This window comes from Cheilinus undulatus, linkage group 24, assembly GCF_018320785.1.
Source record: "Cheilinus undulatus linkage group 24, ASM1832078v1, whole genome shotgun sequence".
Taxonomy (NCBI): domain Eukaryota; kingdom Metazoa; phylum Chordata; class Actinopteri; order Labriformes; family Labridae; genus Cheilinus; species Cheilinus undulatus.
In genome coordinates this window covers 3006520-3020344 of record NC_054888.1, presented here as the reverse complement: position 1 = coordinate 3020344, position 13825 = coordinate 3006520, and the positions used below count along the sequence as shown (strand labels likewise).

Sequence of the window (13825 nt, the reverse complement as noted above, 5' to 3'; positions counted from 1 at the left end):
GTACATCACTCTGACAGAAGCTAGAAGCATTTAAGGAGTTAGGAGACAGAGCCGGACCAACCTGAGAGGGTCAGAGCTCACAGAGAAACTTTCTGCTGAGGAGGATGTAAAGTTAGTCAGAAAATTATTTTAAAGGATCCTGGACAAGAATAAATCTGTTAAAGGGAGGAGGAAGAACAGGAAGAGGATGAAGAAGGTCTAACTGCTGATTGGTGGGTGGAGCTGTTTGGCTTTGGGGAAACGTGCAGGTAAGATGCAGCATTTAGCTCCTATTTCTTTATAAGACCCACTGTAAAACACCTTAAAAACCAAATAGAGCACATCTTAGCACCAAATATATGAATGTGATTACAAATCAGGACGCATGGAGGCGGCGCAGCGTCATAAAAAGGCGCCTGCACGCCAAACCCCATGGTACACAATGCAAAGTTAGTGTTTAATTATTTATACGAGGACCTTAATCGACTACTGCGATGTTGATTTAAAACGAGACTTAGGCGATTATTCGGTTTAAAGTTGGTTGAATGTTTAACATTTTATCAGGCGGAAATATTCAGATTTAGTCGAAGATTTCAAGGAAAAATGGAGAAAATTGTGTTTATCTCAACTCCTACTCAAGTATGCTAGCACTTCCTGCAATAATAAGTTCTTAAATTTATTTTTTAAGCTTAAAACAAATCACAGATTTTAAATAAAGTGTTTCAAGCCTGTTTTAAGAAAGACTTTTGTTGGATATTGATGCAGTTTCCGGTCAGGACGCACGGAGGCGACGTAGCTCCGTCGGTACGCTGCGAAACGTCAGCGCGCCAAACCCCATTTGAAATTCTGCAAATTCAATCATAAATGGATTATACAAAGGCAGAAATTCACGAGACTTTTACCAAATAATAATCACACATTGGAGTATAATTCGGCGTAAAATTAGTCCTGTTATTTCCAGGGATTTAGGGTTAAAAATAGGCATTCACGTCCGTGGAGAGTTGCATTCTGGGTGGAAAAAGTTGAGTGAATTTCCTCAGAGAGGTGCTGCTTCAAGTGTCGACGCCATGTGATACAATGAAATCACTTCTGGTATGTAAATTCTGCAGAAAATATTCAGTTTTTGAGTGAAGATTTGAAGGAGGGGGATAGTTTAACCAAATTTAACTTAAATTGCTGTGAAATTAAATCTGCCTCATAAAAATAATTGAGTATGGATCCTAGTGTGGAGGTAATTCTGATTTTCAGCTCTTTGTTTGGCTCTTACATGCACATTAGAAATGAAAATATAGCCTGTTTCTTTTGGAATTAAGAACTGCAGATACAAAAACAATAAAGTGAAAATAGCATAATATTCAAATTCACTTAGTCGATACAAAACACCTCTGAACATTTTAAAGTAAAATAACCTGAGAATGAAGATTGGTAGCAGGGATTATGATTCCATTTACCATTTGCCAGCGTTTGTTCTTGTTAGCTTTGTTAATAGAGTGAAGAAATGTTATTTTAAATGCAGGCTCATGTTACTCTGTACAACATGAGCGCCCCCTGCTGGTGAAACTGCAGACTACAGCCATGCACTGTGTGTTGTCGTTAGTCTGCACCATGCTGTCCCCCTGGTGAGTTGATTTTAGAAGAAAGTGTTTTTCTGTGGTAAATATTTATCCATGTGATGTTTTTATTGCTGTGGAAATACTGCAGTAATTTAATGTAACTGATTATACAAAACGGTGCACCTCAGGACCCTCCACCAACTCCTTTATTTAAAATTGGGACCCCAGTGTCTTAAAAATTTCAACCATATTTATTGAATGAAAACTAATGCAGTTTGGTTTTTAAAGTGTTACATATGGAATATGAAACCATGTTATTAACATGCTCACCTGATGAACTTGGCTCTACAACCAGGTGTGTCCTGACCCACCAGTTGAGAACCACTGCTCTAAAGATCAACACCATCCAGGACTGACTGATGAACCAGCCGGCCTCGATTTCATCTGCTCCTACAGACACAAAGACGTGCTGAGGTACACATCTTTTACTTTCTTAACCATCTTTCCTGTTTAATTTACTCCAGTCACTGTTTCTGTGAAAAGTTTTTAATGCTGTTTAGAGGCATCGCATTTTCTGATTGTTACATAATGGATAGAAAGCTATCTCACATGCGTGCTAAAAAAGTGTGAAAAGAACTGATTCACATAGGAAAGATGTTAGATTTTATACAAACGAAGCATTAATGAGAAGGAAAGGAAACTGAAAGAAGGGCGAGGCAAGAAACAAATGAGAAGCGAAGATAAAAGGGGATGAACAGGCGGTCAAAGGTTTTCAATAAAGGCAGATAGAAGAAATGGTATTAGCAGACAGGACATATTTTAGGAAGTCATCTGTATATGACCCTATATCAAATATCGACTCATACCAGCTGTAAAGATAGACCTATATAAGCCATAAGTATTGACCTTTATAAGCTGTTAACATCAGCCTCTATCAGCTGTAAATATTGGCCTTTATCAGCTGTTAACATCAGCCTTTATCAGCTGTTAACATCAGCCTTCATCAGCTGTTAACATCAGCCTTTATCAGCTGTAGATATTGGCCTTTATAAGCTGTTAACATCAGCCTTTATCAGCTGTAAATATAAGGGCCTTTATGAGCTGTTAACATCAGCCTTTATCAGCCGTAAGTATTGGCCTTTATAAGCTGTTAACATCAGCCTTTATCAGTTGTAAATATAAGGGCCTTTATGAGCTGTTAACATCAGCCTTTATCAGCCGTAAGTATTGGCCTTTATAAGCTGTTAACATCAGCCTTTATCAGCTGTTAACATCAGCCAATATCAGCTGTTAACATCAGCCTTTATAAGCTGTGAACATCAGCCTTTATCAGCTGTAAATACTGGCCTTTATAAGCTGTTAACATCAGCCTTAACCAGCTGTTAACATCAGCCTTTATACGCTGTAAATATTGGCTTTCTTAGCTGTAAATATTGGCCTTTATAAGCTGTTAACATCAGCCTCTATCAACTGTAAATATTGGCCTTTATAAGCTGTTAACATCAGCCTTTATAAGCTGTTAACATCAGCCTTTATCAGCTGTAAATATTGGCCCATATCAGCTGTTAACATCAGCCTTTATCAGCTGTTAACATCAGCCTTCATCAGCTGTTAACATCAGCCTTTATCAGCTGTAGATATTGGCCTTTATTAGATGTTAACATCAGCCTTTATAAGCTGTGAACATCAGCCTTTATCAGCTGTAAATATTGGCCTTTATAAGCTGTTAACATCAGCCTTTACCAGCTGTTAACATCAGCCTTTATACGCTGTAAATATTGGCCTTTCTCAGCGGTAAATATTGGCCTTTATAAGCTGTTAACATCAGCCTTTATCAGCTGTAAATATTAGCCTTTATAAGCTGTTAACATCAGCCTTTATCAGCTGTAAATATTGGCCTTTATAAGCTGTTAACCTCAGCCTTCATCAACTGTTAACATCAGCCTTTATCAGCTGTTAACCTCAGCCTTTATCAGCTGTAGATATTGGCCTTTATCAGCTGTTAACATCAGCCTTCATCAACTGTTAACATCAGCCTTTATCAGCTGTTAACCTCAGCCTTTATCAGCTGTAGATATTGGCCTTTATCAGCTGTTAACATCAGCCTTTACCAGCTGTTAACATCAGCCTTCATCAGCTGTAAATATTGGCCTTTATAAGCTGTTAACATCAGCCTCCATCAGCTGTTAACATCAGCCTTTATCAGCTGTTAACATCAGCCTTTATCAGCTGTTAACATCAGCCTTTATCAGCTGTTAACATCAGCCTTTATCAGCTGTAAATATTGGCCTTTATAAGCTGTTAACATCAGCCTTTATAAGCTGTTAACATTAGCCTTTATCAGCTGTAAATATTGGCCTTTATAAGCTGTTAACATCAGCCTTTGTAAGCTGTTAACATCAGCCTCTATCAGCTGTAAATATTGGCCTTTATCAGCTGTTAACATCAGCCTTTATCAGCTGTTAACATCAGCCTTCATCAGCTGTTAACATCAGCCTTTATCAGCTGTAGATATTGGCCTTTATAAGCTGTTAACATCAGCCTTTATCAGCTGTAAATATAAGGGCCTTTATGAGCTGTTAACATCAGCCTTTATCAGCCATAAGTATTGGCCTTTATAAGCTGTTAACATCAGCCTTTATCAGTTGTAAATATAAGGGCCTTTATGAGCTGTTAACATCAGCCTTTATCAGCCGTAAGTATTGGCCTTTATAAGCTGTTAACATCAGCCTTTATCAGCTGTTAACATCAGCCTATATCAGCTGTTAACATCAGCCTTTATAAGCTGTGAACATCAGCCTTTATCAGCTGTAAATACTGGCCTTTATAAGCTGTTAACATCAGCCTTAACCAGCTGTTAACATCAGCCTTTATACGCTGTAAATATTGGCTTTCTTAGCTGTAAATATTGGCCTTTATAAGCTGTTAACATCAGCCTCTATCAACTGTAAATATTGGCCTTTATAAGCTGTTAACATCAGCCTTTATAAGCTGTTAACATCAGCCTTTATCAGCTGTAAATATTGGCCCATATCAGCTGTTAACATCAGCCTTTATCAGCTGTTAACATCAGCCTTCATCAGCTGTTAACATCAGCCTTTATCAGCTGTAGATATTGGCCTTTATTAGATGTTAACATCAGCCTTTATAAGCTGTGAACATCAGCCTTTATCAGCTGTAAATATTGGCCTTTATAAGCTGTTAACATCAGCTTTTACCAGCTGTTAACATCAGCCTTTATACGCTGTAAATATTGGCCTTTCTCAGCGGTAAATATTGGCCTTTATAAGCTGTTAACATCAGCCTTTATCAGCTGTAAATATTAGCCTTTATAAGCTGTTAACATCAGCCTTTATCAGCTGTAAATATTGGCCTTTATAAGCTGTTAACATCAGCCTTCATCAGCTGTTAACATCAGCCTTCATCAACTGTTAACATCAGCCTTTATCAGCTGTTAACCTCAGCCTTTATCAGCTGTAGATATTGGCCTTTATCAGCTGTTAACATCAGCCTTTACCAGCTGTTAACATCAGCCTTCATCAGCTGTAAATATTGGCCTTTATAAGCTGTTAACATCAGCCTCCATCAGCTGTTAACATCAGCCTTTATCAGCTGTTAACGTCAGCCTTTATCAGCTGTTAACATCAGCCTTTATCAGCTGTTAACATCAGCCTTTATCAGCTGTAAATATTGGCCTTTATAAGCTGTTAACATCAGCCTTTATAAGCTGTTAACATTAGCCTTTATCAGCTGTAAATATTGGCCTTTATAAGCTGTTAACATCAGCCTTTATAAGCTGTTAACATCAGCCTTTATCAGCTGTAAATATTGGCCTTTATCAGCTGTGAACATCAGCCTTTCTCCGCTGTAAATATTGGCCTTTATAAGCTGTAAATATTGGCCTTTATAAGCTGTTAACATCAGCCTTTCTCAGCTGTAAATATTGGCCGTTATAAGCTGTTAACATCAGCCTTTCCTAACTGTACGTATCGCCCTTTATCAGCTGTTATCATCAGCCTCTATCAGCTGTAAATATTGGCCTTTATCAGCTGTTGACATCAGCCTTTCTCAGCTGTAAATATTGGCCTTTATAAGCTGTTAACATCAGCCTTTATAAGCTGTTAACATCAGTCTTTATCAGCTGTAAATATTGGCCTTTATAAGCTGTGAACATCAGCCTTTATAAGCTGTTAACATCAGTCTTTATCAGCTGTAAATATTGGCCTTTATAAGCTGTTAACATCAGCCTTCATCAGCTGTTAACGTCAGCCTCTATCAGCTGCAAATATTGGCCTTTATAAGCTGTTAACATCAGCCTTTATCAGCTGTAGATATTGGCCTTTATCAGCTGTTGACATCAGCCTTTATCAGCTGTTAATATTGGCCTTTACCAGCTGTTAACATCAGCCTCCATCAGCTGTTAACATAAGCCTTTATAAGCTGTTAACATCAGCCTTTATCAGCTGTAAATATTGGCCTTTATAAGCTGTTAACATCAGCCTTTATCAGCTGTTAACATCAGCCTTTATCAGCTGTAAATATTGGCCTTTATAAGCTGTGAACATCAGCCTTTATCAGCTGTAAATATTGGCCTTTATAAGCTGTTAACATCAGCCTTCATCAGCTGTTAACATCAGCCTCTATCAGCTGCAAATATTGGCCTTTATAAGCTGTTAACATCAGCCTTTATCAGCTGTAGATATTGGCCTTTATCAGCTGTTAACATCAGCCTTTCTCAGCTGTAAATATTGGCCTTTATAAGCTGTGAACATCAGCCTTCATCAGCTGTAAATATTGGCCTTTACAAGCTGTTAACATCAGCCCTTCTTAGCTGTACGTTTTGGCCTTTATAAGCTGTTAACATCAGCCTCTATCAGCTGTAAATATTGGCCTTTATAAGCTGTTAACATCAGCCTCTATCAGCTGTAAATATTGGCCTTTATCAGCTGTTAACATCAGCCTCTATCAGCTGTAAATATTGGCCTTTATAAGCTGTTAACATCAGCCTTTCTTAGCTGTACATATTGGCCTTTATCAGCTGTTAACATCACCCTCTATCAGCTGTAAATATTGGCCTTTATAAGCTGTTAACATCAGCCTCTATCAGCTGTAAGTATTTCCACATGCGGGTTTAAGAAATGTGCCCATATTGGCTTTAAATATGTTGTTTTTGTTGCTGTTTCAGTATTTGTGGAGCTTTTCAGTGCAAGAGTTGCTTAAAGAGACCTAACCTGCTCCTGTTTTTATCAGTTATATTTGTCTTTTTTTTTTTAACAATAATAATCGTTTAGAATCGACAACCTCTCCATGTCAGCAGACTGTAGACTGGCTGTAATTCTGCAATGCTCCACTAGAGGGCCCTCTGGTTACAAAGTGTCAGTCCCAGTGGAAACTCATAACTCATGTAAGGAGTGTTAACATGTACAGAGCAGTGAATAAGAGCAGCTGATGATGAATTATTGTCAGTAGAAATGTAAACACTAAAGTTAAAACTACCGCGGTTCTGCTTGTTCAGAGCTGCATGCAGACCAACATTTCTACTGCTGGCTACCTTGAACTGAAACTAAAAGACAGCATATAAGCACCGGTGCTTCCCCTCTCTGTGCTCCTGGACATCCCCCAGGCCGGCTCCTCAACCTTTGCTGTTAGAAGTGTCACATTGTGCTGCATGTGGAGCTCGTCCTGACTCTTAATTTAGCCTGGCACATCTCCACGTCACAAGATCTGTCTTCATATGACTAAAGGCATGCTGCTATATTGTCAGAGCGATGAAAGGAGCCACTGTTGGCCTTGCCAGTAATTGGAGGGGGAATTGGGTAAATTTGCTTTGATTGTTCAGGAGTCATCAGGTGTGTGTGTGTGTGGGTGTGTGTGTGTGTGTGTGTGTGGGGGTGTGTGGGTGTGTGTGTGTGTGTGTGTTTTTATGAGGCCAGGGCTGAAAAGGATGCACAGAATTCTTAGGTGGAGGAGGACTGCTGAAAATAATCAACTCTGACAACATTTGGCTTGATTCTGGGACTAATTAGCTAAACTTCCCTGCCTTCATTCAGTTAAGCAACAACATATATTTTTCACTTTTAAATAGTAGTACCAAAGTCTACCAGTAGACTTACAACAATAACTTAGAACAGGAAGAATCAAGTCTATCCCATTTCCACAAAGTGCCCCAGTCTTCTGTTTTCAGTATTATGTAACTTTGGCAGCAGGTTCCCTGCAGGCAGTGTGTTCACACGCCGATGTTCAGCTAAAAGAAGCCAGGTAGCCCATCTCTGTTCTGCTCGGTACATTGGCTGAGGCTAGGGATGGTCACTATTGATCATTTTAAATCTTAAAGTTTTAAATTTCGTTTCGTTTCATGTTTAATTTATTACAAATTGTGACATATCAAACGTAAGCATGTATCTTTGTTTGGAATTGGGCTTTAGAGCATCACGCTCTGCTTTACATGATTTATTGAGTTATTCATCAGAATGTACCTGATTAATATTAGGGGTGCATGATTTTATCAGCATGATGTACCTTTATCAATTTTGAATACCATCCTATATTTACTGTAAAGATCAGCCTATATGGGGTGTGAATATTGTCCTAAATCAGTTGTAAATATCAGTCCATATTGGATGTAACCATTGTCAGCTATTGGCCTGTATCATCTGTAAAAATCAACCTATGTTGGCTGTAAATATTAGCTTCTATTGGGTTGAAATATTAAACTATATTGTATGGAAATATTAAGCTATACTGGCCTAACATATTGGCTTACATCTGCTGTAAATATTGACCAATAACAGCCTATATCAGCTTTAGTAAAGGGCCTGTATCAGCTGTAAATATGGATCAATATGCTCTGAATTTCAGCCTATATCAACTGTAAATATTGGCTTATTTTGGCTGTAGAGATAGGCCTGTATCAGCTGTAAATATGAGCTTGTATCAGCTGTCACTAATGGCCTGTATCAGCTGTAAATATTGGCCTGTATCAGATGCAAATAATGGCCTTTATCAGCTGTAAATATGAGCCTGTATCAATTGTAAATAATGGCCTGTATCAGCTGTAAATATGAGCCTGTATCAATTGTAAATAATGGCCTGTATCAGCTGTAAATATGAGCCTGTATCAATTGTAAATAATGGCCTGTATCAGCTGTAAATATTAGCCTGTATCAGTTGTAAATAATGGCCTGTATCAGCTGTAAATATTAGCCTGTATCAGTTGTAAATAATGGCCTGTATCGGCTGTAAATATTAGCCTGTATCAGTTGTAAATAATGGCCTGTATCAGCTGTAAATATTGGCTTGTATCAATTGTAAGTAATGGCCTGTATCGGCTGTAAATAATGACCTGTATCAGCTGTAAATAATGACCTGTATCAGCTGTAAATAATGACCTGTATCAGTTGTAAATAATGGCCTGTATCAGCTGTAAATATTGGCTTGTATCAATTGTAAGTAATGGCCTGTATCGGCTGTAAATAATGGCCTGTATCAATTGTAAATAATGACCTGTATCAGTTGTAAGTAATGGCCTGTATCGGCTGTAAATAATGGCCTGTATCAGCTGTAAATATTAGCCTGTATCAGCTGTAAATATTGGCCTGTATCAGCTGTAAATATTAGCCTGTATCAGTTGTAAATAATGGCCTGTATCACCTGCAAATATTGGCCTGTATCAGATGTAAATAATGGCCTGTATCAGTTGTAAATAATGACCTGTATCAATTGTAAGTAATGGCCTGTATCGGCTGTAAATAATGGCCTGTATCAATTGTAAATATTGGCCTGTATCAGCTGTAAATATTAGCCTGTATCAGTTGTAAATAATGGCCTGTATCACCTGCAAATATTGGCCTGTATCAGCTGTAAATAATGACCTGTATCAGTTGTAAATAATGGCCTGTATCTGCTGTAAACAACGGCCTGTATCAGCTGTAAATATTAGCCTGTATCAGATGTAAATAATGGCCTGTATCAGATGTAAATAATGGCCTGTATCAGCTGTAAATAATGGCCTGTATCACCTGCAAATATTGGCCTGTATCAGATGTAAATAATGGCCTGTATCAGAGGTAAATATTGGCCTGTATCAGATGTAAATATTGGCCTGTATCAGTTGTAAATAATGGCCTGTATCAGATGTAAATAATGGCCTGTATCAGATGTAAATAATGGCCTGTATCAGATGTAAATAATGGCCTGTATCAGAGGTAAATATTGGCCTGTATCGGCTGTAAATATTGGCCTGTATCAGTTGTAAATAATGGCCTGTATTGGCTGTAAATAATGGCCTGTTTCAATTGTAAATAATGGCCTGTATCAGATGTAAATAATGGCCTGTATCAGATGTAAATAATGGCCTGTATCAGATGTAAATAATGGCCTGTATCAGAGGTAAATATTGGCCTGTATCGGCTGTAAATATTGGCCTGTATCAGTTGTAAATAATGGCCTGTATTGGCTGTAAATAATGGCCTGTTTCAATTGTAAATAATGGCCTGTATCAGATGTAAATAATGGCCTGTATCAGATGTAAATAATGGCCTGTATCAGATGTAAATAATGGCCTGTATCAGATGTAAATATTGGCCTGTATCGGCTGTAAATATTGGCCTGTATCAGTTGTAAATTATGGCCTGTATCAGTGGTAAATAATGGCCTGTATCAGCTGTAAATAATGGCCTGTAACAGCTGTAAATAATGGCCTGTTTCAATTGTAAATAATGGCCTGTATCAGATGTAAATAATGGCCTGTATCAGATGTAAATAATGGCCTGTATCAGATGTAAATAATGGCCTGTATCAGATGTAAATAATGGCCTGTATCAGATGTAAATAATGGCCTGTATCAGATGTAAATAATGGCCTGTATCAGATGTAAATAATGGCCTGTATCGGCTGTAAATAACGGCCTGTATCAGCTGTCAGTAATGGCCTGTATCAGATGTAAATAATGGCCTGTAACAGCTGTAAATAATGGCCTGTATCAGATGTAAATAATGGCCTGTATCAGATGTAAATAATGGCCTGTATCAGCTGTAAATAATGGCCTGTATCAGATGTAAATAATGGCCTGTATCAGATGTAAATAATGGCCTGTATCAGATGTAAATAATGGCCTGTATCAGATGTAAATAATGGCCTGTATTGGCTGTAAATAATGGCCTGTATCAGATGTAAATAATGGCCTGTATTGGCTGTAAATAATGGCCTGTATCAGATGTAAATAATGGCCTGTATTAGCTGTAAATAATGGCCTGTATCAGATGTAAATAATGGCCTGTATCAGCTGTAAATAATGGCCTGTATCAGCTGTAAATAATGGCCTGTATCAGATGTAAATAATGGCCTGTATCAGATGTAAATAATGGCCCGTATTGGCTGTCAGTAATGGCCTGTATCAGATGTAAATAATGGCCTGTATCAGCTGTAAATAATGGCCTGTATCAGATGTAAATAATGGCCTGTATCAGATGTAAATAATGGCCTGTATTGGCTGTAAATAATGGCCTGTATCAGAGGTAAATATTGGCCTGTATCAGATGTAAATAATGGCCTGTATTGGCTGTAAATAATGGCCTGTATCAGTTGTAAATAATGGCCTGTATTGGCTGTAAATAATGGCCTGTATCCGTTGTTAATAATGGCCTGTATCAGATGTAAATATGAGCCTGTATCAATTGTAAATAATGGCCTGTATCAGCTGTAAATATTAGCCTGTATCAGTTGTAAATAATGGCCTGTATCAGCTGTAAATATTGGCCTGTATCAATTGTAAGTAATGGCCTGTATCGGCTGTAAATAATGACCTGTATCAGCTGTAAATAATGACCTGTATCAATTGTAAGTAATGGCCTGTATCGGCTGTAAATAATGGCCTGTATCAATTGTAAATAATGGCCTGTATCAGCTGTAAATATTAGCCTGTATCAGTTGTAAATAATGGCCTGTATCAGCTGTAAATATTGGCCTGTATCAATTGTAAGTAATGGCCTGTATCGGCTGTAAATAATGACCTGTATCAGCTGTAAATAATGACCTGTATCAATTGTAAGTAATGGCCTGTATCGGCTGTAAATAATGACCTGTATCAATTGTAAGTAATGGCCTGTATCGGCTGTAAATAATGGCCTATATCAGCTGTAAATAATGGCCTGTATCAGATGTAAATATTAGCCTGTATCAGCTGTAAATATTGGCCTGTATCAGCTGTAAATATTAGCCTGTATCAGTTATAAATAATGGCCTGTATCACCTGCAAATATTGGCCTGTATCAGATGTAAATATTGGCCTGTATCAGCTGTAAATATTAGCCTGTATCAGTTGTAAATAATGGCCTGTATCACCTGCAAATATTGGCCTGTATCAGATGTAAATAATGGCCTGTATCAGAGGTAAATATTGGCCTGTATCAGATGTAAATAATGGCCTGTATCAGTTGTAAATAATGGCCTGTATCAGATGTAAATAATGGCCTGTATCGGCTGTAAATATTGGCCTGTATCAGAGGTAAATATTGGCCTGTATCGGCTGTAAATATTGGCCTGTATCAGTTGTAAATAATGGCCTGTATCAGAGGTAAATATTGGCCTGTATCAGATGTAAATATTGGCCTGTATCAGTTGTAAATAATGGCCTGTATCAGATGTAAATAATGGCCTGTATCAGATGTAAATAATGGCCTGTATCAGAGGTAAATAATGGCCTGTATCGGCTGTAAATATTGGCCTTTATCAGTTGTAAATAATGGCCTGTATCAGATGTAAATAATGGCCTGTTTCAATTGTAAATAATTGCCTGTATCAGATGTAATTAATGGCCTGTATCGGCTGTAAATAACGGCCTGTATCAGCTGTCAGTAATGGCCTGTATCAGATGTAAATAATGGCCTGTATCAGATGTAAATAATGGCCTGTATAAGATGTAAATAATGGCCTGTATCAGATGTAAATAATGGCCTGTATCAGATGTAAATAATGGCCTGTATCAGATGTAAATAATGGCCTGTATTGGCTGTAAATAATGGCCTGTATCAGATGTAAATAATGGCCTGTATCAGATGTAAATAATGGCCTGTATTGGCTGTAAATAATGGCCTGTATCAGATGTAAATAATGGCCTGTATCAGATGTAAATAATGGCCTGTATCAGCTGTAAATAATGGCCTGTATCAGCTGTAAATAATGGCCTGTATCAGATGTAAATAATGGCCTGTATCAGATGTAAATAATGGCCTGTATTGGCTGTAAATAATGGCCTGTATCAGATGTAAATAATGGCCTGTATCAGATGTAAATAATGGCCTGTATCAGATGTAAATAATGGCCTGTATCAGATGTAAATAATGGCCTGTATTGGCTGTAAATAATGGCCTGTATCAGAGGTAAATATTGGCCTGTATCAGATGTAAATAATGGCCTGTATTGGCTGTAAATAATGGCCTGTATCAGTTGTAAATAATGGCCTGTATTGGCTGTAAATAATGGCCTGTATCAGATGTAAATAATGGCCTGTATCAGATGTAAATAATGGCCTGTATTGGCTCTAAATAATGGCCTGTATCAGATGTAAATAATGGCCTGTATCAGATGTAAATAATGGCCTGTATCAGATGTAAATAATGGCCTGTATCAGATGTAAATAATGGCCTGTATCAGATGTAAATAATGGCCTGTATCAGCTGTAAATAATGGCCTGTATCAGATGTAAATAATGGCCTGTATCGGCTGTAAATAATGGCCTGTATCAGATGTAAATAATGGCCTGTATCAGATGTAAATAATGGCCTGTATTGGCTCTAAATAATGGCCTGTATCAGTTGTAAATAATGGCCTGTTTCAATTGTAAATAATGGCCTGTATCAGCTGTAAATAATGGCCTGTATCAGATGTAAATAATGGCCTGTATCAGCTGTAAATAATGGCCTGTATCAGATGTAAATAATGGCCTGTATCAGATGTAAATAATGGCCTGTATCAGATGTAAATAATGGCCTGTATCAAATGTAAATAATGGCCTGTATCAGATGTAAAATATGGCCTGTATCAGATGTAAATAATGGCCTGTTTCAGCTGTCAGTAATGGCCTGTATCAGATGTAAATAATGTCCTGTATCAGCTGTAAATAATGGCCTGTATCAGATGTAAATAATGGCCTGTTTCAATTGTAAATAATGGCCTGTATCAGATGTAAATAATGGCCTGTATCAGTTGTAAATAATGGCCTGTATCAGCTGTCAGTAATGGCCTGTATCAGATGTAAATAATGGCCTGTATCAGCTGTAAATAATGGCCTGTAT

General features: G+C 37.7%; 1 protein-coding gene across 2 annotated transcripts in view; it reads left to right on the top strand.

Moving 5' to 3' along the window:
* The first annotated feature begins 222 nt into the window (after positions 1 to 222).
* The window catches only part of mcf2la (mcf.2 cell line derived transforming sequence-like a), a 115486-nt gene continuing 101883 nt past the window's right edge, over positions 223 to 13825 (top strand). The window contains exons 1-2 of one of the 2 annotated variants that reach the window (XM_041781823.1): positions 223 to 248; positions 1888 to 2006. The gene's annotated coding sequence lies outside the window, so the exon portion shown is untranslated. Of the gene's footprint in view, positions 249 to 1531; positions 1599 to 1887; positions 2007 to 13825 lie in introns of those variants that run through there. The other variant, XM_041781825.1, reaches the window with a different exon arrangement.